We start from the raw sequence: 9,442 nt of genomic DNA on the forward strand, positions 1-9,442 counted from the left end.
TTGCACTGGTGGCGGGAATGTAAAATGATAGGGTTACCAGGGAAACAGTATATTATTTCTTTAAATATTAGAAATTGAATTATATGATTCCCAAATTCCACTTCCTGGTTTATATGCCAAATAATTGAAAGCAGGGACTCAGAGATATTTGTACACTCATGTACAAATATCATTATACATCAAATATCATCATAAACCAATGTACCCATTGTCAGATGAATGGATAAATACAATTTTTATCCATTTTTGTTCTGGATGTAATAAATATAAATAAAGTAAATACATATAGTTATATATATATAATAAAATAGAACATTATTCAACCGGAAAAATGAAGGAAATTCTGACACATGCTGCAATATGGATAAACCTTGAGTTCATGATGTTAAATCAAGAAGCCAGTCACAAAAAGACAAACACTATATGATTCCACTTGTATTAGAAACTTAGAGAAGTCAAAGGGGTAAAAAAAGGAATAGTGTGTTCCAGGAATTGAGGAAAGGTGGGAATGGGGAGTTATTGTTTAAAGAATATAGAGTTTCAGTTTTGCAAGTAAAAAGAGTTCTAGAGATGAATGGTGGTAAGCATTGCACAACAATTTGAATGTATTGGATACCACTGAACTGCATTATTTAATATGATTAAGATTATAAATAGTACTATATATATTTTGCCACAATAACATAGAATGAAAGAATAAAGAAGAAATTACATAAGGTAACAGCAAAATTTAAAATAGACAAAGTACTCGAATAGATAGTAAGGAATCATGAGTAAATAAATTAGTCAATGTAAGTAAAATCATACACTGATTTAATCATTAACTATTTCATTAGAAACTTATCTAACACTTTTAATTTAACAGAAGTTTCTGAGGACAATCAGACCAAAACACAACCCTGCTCTTTTCTGAAGTCTCAACTCTGAGATCTACTAGGAAGTTTGCACAATACAGATATTTGACAAAAAAATTCATAAGTAGTACATAATTTTTAGTGATGCCCAGGGAGAGAAATAGATGTGCCAGGTATAGTTTTGCACATCGATTACATGTTTGTTTCTCATCTACCTATTGAATTAATCAATTTTCTAATAGAAAACCAAATTATATAACAATAATTTAAAATATTTCTCAAAAGAAAATACTTAAATGGTTGACAACTTTTTAAGAATTATATTGCACTATGGTTTAAATTTACATTTCTTTAATGAGTAAATTATTACTCATTAAAGAAATGTAAATTTAAACCATAGTGAAGTATAATTATACAATCACCCAAATGGACAAAAGCCAAAAATACAACAACAACAAAAATAATGAATAACATCTTCGGTGAGAACAATATAAGAAATGTCAATAAATTTTAAAAAATTAACTGGGTGTGGTAGCACGCGCCTGTAGTTCCAGTCACTTGGATGGCTGAGGCAGAAGGATGACCAGAGCCTATCAGGTCGACACTTGGGGTGGCTGAGCATGCCACTGCACTGCAGCCTGGGCAACAGAGTGAGATTCTTACCCCCCCAAAAAAGAAAAAAGAAATGTTGTGTAAAAACTTGAACTGTTATACACAGTAGATGAAGCATAGGTTGGTTCAAGAACTTTAGAAAAATATTTGGTACCGTCTACTAAACTAAACATGTGCTTGCCTAATAGCTCTGCAGTTCCACTATATGCTCAGTTACATTTCCAAGAAAACAGAGTAAATGTGTCTACAAAAAGATTTATGCATGAATGTTTGCAGTAGGTTTATAAAAGTACTTAAAAATGAAATCTCAATGTTCGTCATCAGGGTAATGCCTAAACAAATTGTGAGATATTCAACCATTAGAAAAACTGCGGGCAAAAACCTCAGAAAATTATGACTAGATTAAACAACATAGATTAATCTCAAAAGCATTACATTAAACCAGAAAAGACAAAACCAAAGGAGTACATCTTGTTGTATTTTATTTATATGAAATATAGGAACTGACAAAAGTAATTTAAGGTGAAAAAAAGTTAGAATAGTAACCCTCTGGAGTTGGAATTGACAGGGGGACAGGTGCTAAGAGTGTATTCTCTCTTAATCAGAATGGTGTATACAGGGATCTAAACATATGTAAAACTTCACTGGACTGAACATTTAAATGTGTGTATTTACAATAAGTTTGTTATTCCTCTATAAAATAAATATATATGAATAAATAAATATACATACTTTTTGAAGGCTACTACAAGGAATTTTTTTATTTTTATTTTTTGTTTCTTGAGTTGGAGTCTCACTCTGTCGCCCAGACTGGAGTGCAGTGGCCGTTACTGGCCACCGCAGCCTCGACCTGCTGGGCTCCGGCGATCCTTCCGCCTCAGCCTTCCAAGTAGCCGGAATTTCAGGCATGGGCTCCCATGCCCGGCTGATTTTTTGATTTATTTTTAGAGATGAGGTCTTGCTGACCAGGCAGGTCTCGAACACGCGAGCTCAGGCAATCCACTCACCTCAGCCTCCCAAAGGCATGGGATTACAGGCTGAGCCACCGAGCCCAGCAAGGAATTTTTAAAAATAAAAAATAGCAAAGAAGCATAGTAAATTATCTCAGTGAATATTTAAAAAGAAAGTAAATGGTCTTAAATTTGTGGGATACCTCAAGACCCACCTAAAAAAATCTTGCAAAATATAAAAGTATCATCCAGAACTGAAAAGCAACTATGACCAACAAACTTTTCATTTTGAGTTACTTAATCCTGATAGATAAAAGGTTCAGAAGTTTATATCAACAAAGACATTTCTTAGGCATTATAATATGTACACTGCATCTTATATCTCGTATATTCTAGCAGCATTTTGGAAATATTTAGAAATAAAATTTACATTGCATATTGAATTTTCATCATAATACTTGTTAAGTTCTCTTATTCTAATCTTTGTAGATTATTTTGCTTTTCTACAGAGGCAATCAAATCATTTACAAAGCAATTACAGTTGGACTTAGTCCTTGCTAACACTTATATCTCTCTTGTTCTCCATCTCTTACTGCATTTCAGTACAGTATTTACTAGCAGTAGCAATCTTGTCTATGCATATAGTACTCCAGTTCTTAAAAGTTTTTACTATACATTTTGCTGTTTTTTACTATTGTTATTTTCAGACTTTTTGTTTTTGTATCCTGTTAAGTATGTTTACTTTTATTCTATTTATCTTGAACTTTCATTATTAGTGAATGGTAAACTTGCCAGGTATAGTCTTGCACATCTATTGCATGTTTGTTTCTCATCTATCTATTGAATTAATCAATTTTCTAATAGAAAACCAAAGTTGCTTTCTTGGACTAAATTCTACTTGGTCATGATTTTTATTGGTTGTCGGTTCTGATATGTAAATATTTGTTCAGGAAAATTTAATGAGAAAAATTTGGCATATGTGTTATATATTATATATATATAATACGTATATATATACAAAATATATAATACATATAATATATATATAAAATATATGATACATATATATATATATTTTTTTTTCCCCCTCCCATAGTCTTTGTCTAGTTGTAGCACCAACTAATCTTGGCTTCAATAATGAGTTAGGAAGTATTTTCTTACTATTTTCGCTTTTTAAAATTTTTTTCCAAATGCTGTGAATAATCTCCTTGAATGTGAATTTAACTCATTCCTAAAGTCATCTGAGTCTTATGATTTTTGTCTTTTGAAAATATTTTGAGCTGCTGATTCAATTTGTTTAATGGATATAGGACAGCTCAAACTAAACATCTTTCTTAAATAGTTTGGCAAGCTTAATTGGAAACAGAAATGTATTCGATATTTTATCTAATTTTGAAAATTCATTAGAATGAAATTGTTCATAATATATTTTATTTCATATTCACATAATTATTTTGTTACCTTTGAATTAAGATTTTTGCCATTCTTTCATTTAAAAAATTATGTCTAGAGTTGTATTCCTTTAGTGATTTCAAAAATGACTCTTTCTATAATTATTAGTATATTTGCTTTCTGCGTTAATATTTTATTATCTTATCCTTATTTTTTGTTCTCTGTTTTGTATATGTTTCCCCTGATTTTCTATGGCTAAGTTCTTAAACTCAACTCAGTAAACAAACTTATCTTCAAACATTAGAAATTTAAGGCTGTAAATAGTTATATAAATAACAACTTGCCTACATCCCAAAAGTTTTGCTATATATGTTTATAATTTTAAAAATATATGCATGAATATATAATTTTATTTTTTATCTTTGAACTTAAAGTTGGTTAGAAATATTCTCAAACATGAAAGTCATTGCTATTTTTTCTAATTTAATTTTATAACAAACTGAATATAATTATGTAAAAGATAAGATATAAAATGTATTTTAGTTTGCTTTATAGTTTAGCATGTGATTATTTTATAAATACTGTGTTGTTTGAATGGAATATATATTCCCCAATCATAAGAAATCAACATTCCATATTTAGCCAGTAGATCAAGCATGTTAATTTTGTTATTTAACTCTTCCATATAACCTCTTAAACTTTCACTTTTTCTTTCTTGATTTATTGTTCTCCAGGAGAGAGTTGTTTGATCTTTTTTTAATCCCATCACATTTAAATCCTTTCTGAATAGTTCTACAGAGCTATCTTCCAGTTTGCTAATTCTTTCTTCACTTCTGTCTAATGACTCTTAATCCATCTGTTTAATTTTAACTTTATTCTATTTATTTTTAATAGATTTACTAATCTTATTGTAGTTTGATTATTGTTCTTTACAATCTCTCATTGTTCCTTATATTTTGAATAACATATTTTAAAATATATTATTTATACCTTCATGCCTTGATATAAAATTTTAAAATCTGACTTCCTGTGCATCTGATTGTATCTATTTTATTTGCTCTGGTTCTCAATTCATGCCTGTTGTACTCTTTTTTTTCTATATTTTATTATAAAGTATTAATTTTCCTTGGATTTTATTTGTGTGTTATTTTACGGTCCACATTAAAACCAGAACCTCTAGAAACTTTCTCTCTCTTTGTCCAGCATCTCTTGCTGACCCAAGACCATATTTTTTTTAAATTAGGTTTTGTAATGACATAGCTAGCATAAAAATCTGACAATAAATTTGTCCCTGGGCTGACTTTCTGTTGAATTCTCAGGGAAGAGTTTTATTTCCACAATATTCCTTTTAGGTTTCTCCATGGCTATATATGAGATTTAATTTATTATTCATTCTTTGTGCAACATGCTGCCATCAAGATAGAAACTTAACTTTTCTATATTCAGCAGAAACTCACAAGGGTAAAACCTGGCTTTGAGATGCTTTACTTTTAAATTTGATAGAAAATATAAATATTTGATTCTTTATACTTTTTACCATTTTCAAAATAACATATTACAATGATATATGCCATTGTTTGTGTGCTAAAAACATATATGCATGTTTAAATTATAAATTGGGTACACTATAATTATGAATTAATAGAGGTTATTATATTTCCTATGATTAAATTCCATGATGCCATTTTCCTTATAAATGCCAAATTGTTTTGTATTTGATCAGTAGTAGTTTTATTTTCGGTGGTTCCTGAGTATCTTAATATGCTCTTAATAGTCTTTGACAGTTTTTTTCTTCCTGTTACCACATGACATTCTGAGTTTACCTTATGTGTTTTCTATGTATTTCCTCCCACAAAAAGAGTCAGCAATTCCATTAAGGAACCCAAAGATCATAATCAGGGTACTAACTGTACCTATTGCCATCAAATAACTAATTGTTTTTGAATATTACTTTTTAAAATTTAATTTTTTTCTAAGATTATGCAAATTATATGGTTACAAATATAAATCTTAAAAACACTACCTTCTAAATATATTCTCTCCATTTGTTTTATTCACTCCCTTTACTTTGTAAATATTCTTTTATTTTATGGATGTTTTCTTATGATTTTGAGCATATTTATGCATACAGATTTTTGATAAATAATTGTTTTCCATATATGTTTTATATACTTTGCTATTTTATCCAGCAATATATTCTGAATATGCTCCATGGTAGTATATATGTCACAGTTTTTAAAATTATCTATAATTTTGTGGTATAGCTGTATATATACAACTATATGTAATTTATTCAACCAGTCCACCATTGATTAACACTTGAGATGTTAGAGAGCTTTTCAGTGAAAAAGACTTCTCAGTAATACAGTAATGCATGCTATTTTTTTTGCATATTATGTGGCATTTTATTTTATTTGAGAGAATTAATATGATTACATAATTTACAGAAATTCGAGAAATGGAAGTTGAGATGTGGTAAAAATCAACATAGACACCTTACACATGAGTAAATTAAGCCTTAGAGTAATGTGGCTAAAATAATACAGTTGGATTTTAATGGTCAATCCAGAAAGCAATTACATGGAATTTCAAACTTCATTGAGGTTGATCTCCATTATTCATGGAGATCAATAAAAATTATGTATTAATTATTAAACAAAATAATAATCAATAAGTATAATAAAATTGTCTAGAGAAACATATATGAATTTACTGCATTGATATTTTAGGAAACACACAGCGCTAGAAGGAAGGGTAATATTGGGAATTCAACTTCCTCTAAAAGCAGCTACTTACTTTTGTTGCCATGAGGGTTTTTGAGGCTAAAATCACAGCTTTGAACTCTGTGTGGACCAGTTTATTTGTCCAGGTACCCAGAAATTCTATCAAAAATATATACGGATATACACAGAAGAAGTGCGAAAGTGCATTTGGGGAAGTATGGAAAAGCTTAGGGTGTTTGGTCAAACTCTTCAGCACTCTTAGCCTCAGATAATAAATCAGAATAATAATGTTTAAAAGTGCTTGGTACTCTGGGACCTCAGGCTCTATTCTGTGATGAAGATTTTCTTGAAAAGGGGAAGATAACTTAAGTGCCAGTTGGAGATTTTCTTCCCAGCTATTTTACCTTGCTTGGTCAGTTTATAGAGGAAGCATCTTCAACAGGAATTCTCTTAGTTGAAAAGAAACAGCAACATACAGAGAGAAAAATGCATGTTAGCTTATTTTCTGTACAGTTTTATCAGTTAGCAAACAAACATTTAACATGAACCCTTTTTTGTTTCATCTAACAGTAAAAATGTTATTGTCTTGGCAGTCCTGCTGACTTTTGGTTGCTTTGCACTTTGCAATATTAAGAACCACAAGGAATTAGCAGTTATTTGGAATTCTGTTTCTTTTCACCAGAAATCACCCACACCTTCCTCTCATATTTGTACCCACAAATACTTTGCTCATTTGCTGCGGAGGGTAATAAAGTCACGCATATTTTAGGGTGCTGTTCTTCAAGCAATTCTATCAGTCATATAAACTTTTAAAGAAAAGTAATTAAGCATTATCAACTTTCAATAGACAGCACCTACATAACAGTACTGGACTATAATTTTGTTAAATTCTTGAAGAAATCATACTTGCTAAAATTTCCTTTTCTGCTTGATATGAAAGTTCAGATAAAATGCAATATCTCTACATTCCCAAATTATGAAAACTATTCACTGATTAACACTTTATATATCTAAATATTTTCTGCAAAATGCACACTAGAAATTAAAAATTGTCTTGTTCCTTATTTTAATTTGTGATGTTAAGTCTCAAATCTTTTATTAGTCTCAATTCTTAATTTTGTACAGTTTTTATGCAAAGAGCAGAATATAATCAATGGTACATCATATTAAAGTGACTAATACCATACCAAAATTTATTTTAGAAAGATGGCCAGCATAATAACTTCTGTTGAACCACTTTTACAGATACCATCCTCTGATTCACTTATTTGTTCATGTGCTCACTAAACAGTATATATTAAATAATTCCCAGGGGCTCAACATTTGGTTACATGTTGGAGACATAAGATGGAATATTATGATTATTCTGATAAGGAATGATAGAAATATAACTCCACTTAGAGTAAAAAAGATGAGGAATCATACATTTACTCTCTTCTCCGGGAAATGTAGTTAACCTTCATTTTTAGGTATGGCTGGATCCAGTTACTCAAATAATACTCTCCAAATTTGTCTTATTTCTCCATATTATTGCTCTTTTTCTTCCATAGTATGTTGGCAAAATGGTCATAGCATTTCTTAGTTCCTGAGCTTATATTATTTACATAGCTCCATTCTCAGGAGGCTTCTTGAATAATTAATTTAGAAAGTATCACAAGACACTTTATCATGATTATCATTTTTTCTATATCGAGTTACATGCTCATCCCTCAATCCATGACTATGGCTATAAGGATATAATGTGCTGATGGTTCTAATATAGTGCATGAGTTTACCTCCGATACCAGTTTAAGAAGGAGATAACCACATTTATAATACAAAATAACAGAGAATGAAGGTGTTTGGTTCTTTCATAAGTTAACAACAATCAGCAAGAGCAAAGCTCTAAAAGATCCAGTTCTTAAGGTATTCATACACACACCACACACATAAACACACATTCACACAACACAGACACACACAAGAATGAAACTCTGTAACAACTAAACAACAAACTCTGTAACAACTAAACAACCTCATAGGGAAATAAACTTCCCCACTACTTTATTAAGGTATGACTAACAAAAATTATAAACATTGACAGTATACTATGTGATACTTTGGTATATTTACACATTGTGAAAAGGTTAATTCAAGATAATCAATATATAATCATCTCACATATAATTTTTGTGGTGAGAAGATTGAGGACTTACTAAAAAATTTTCATGCATGTAATTCATTATTATTAACTATAGTAATCATGTTGGACAATAGATCACCAAAATTATCCGTACTAAACTTTGAACCCTTTGACTAACAGCTCTCATTCTTGTCCGTCATTCCCCTACTCTCTACTTGTTTATATTTCACATGTAAACAAAGTCATAACGTATTTGCCTTTCTGTGCCTGGCTTATTTCGCTTAGCATAATGTCCTCAAACTTCATCCATGTTGTCAGGCAGGATTCTCTTTTTGTAAATTACATTTTGTAACTATCTTACATTGTATTCATCTATTTATTGTCGAGGGGCACTTAGGTCAATCTCATTTCTTAGTTTTTGAAAATAATGTAACAAACAGGGGAGTGAATATATCTTTTTGACATACTGATTTCGTTAAGGGTAGATATGTAGCTAGAAGAGGGATTGCTGGGTAATTTAATAGACGTATTTTTAATTTTTTTTTTTTTTTTTGAGTTGGAGTCTCACTCTGTCGCCCAGACTGGAGTGCAGTGGCCGCAGCCTCCACCTGCTTGACTCCGGCGATCCTTCCGCCTCAGCATCCCAAGTAGCTGGAACTACAGGTGCGCACTACCATGCCCGGCTAATTTTTGATTTATTGTAGAGATGAGGTCTTGCCAAGTTGCCCAGGTGGTCTCGAACCCACGGGCTCAGGCAATCCACTCACCTCAGCCTCCCAAAGGCTGAGC

This window comes from Carlito syrichta, unplaced genomic scaffold (genome assembly GCF_000164805.1).
Source record: "Carlito syrichta isolate Samal-C Ts95f unplaced genomic scaffold, Tarsius_syrichta-2.0.1 Scaffold307529, whole genome shotgun sequence".
Taxonomy (NCBI): Eukaryota; Metazoa; Chordata; class Mammalia; order Primates; family Tarsiidae; genus Carlito; species Carlito syrichta.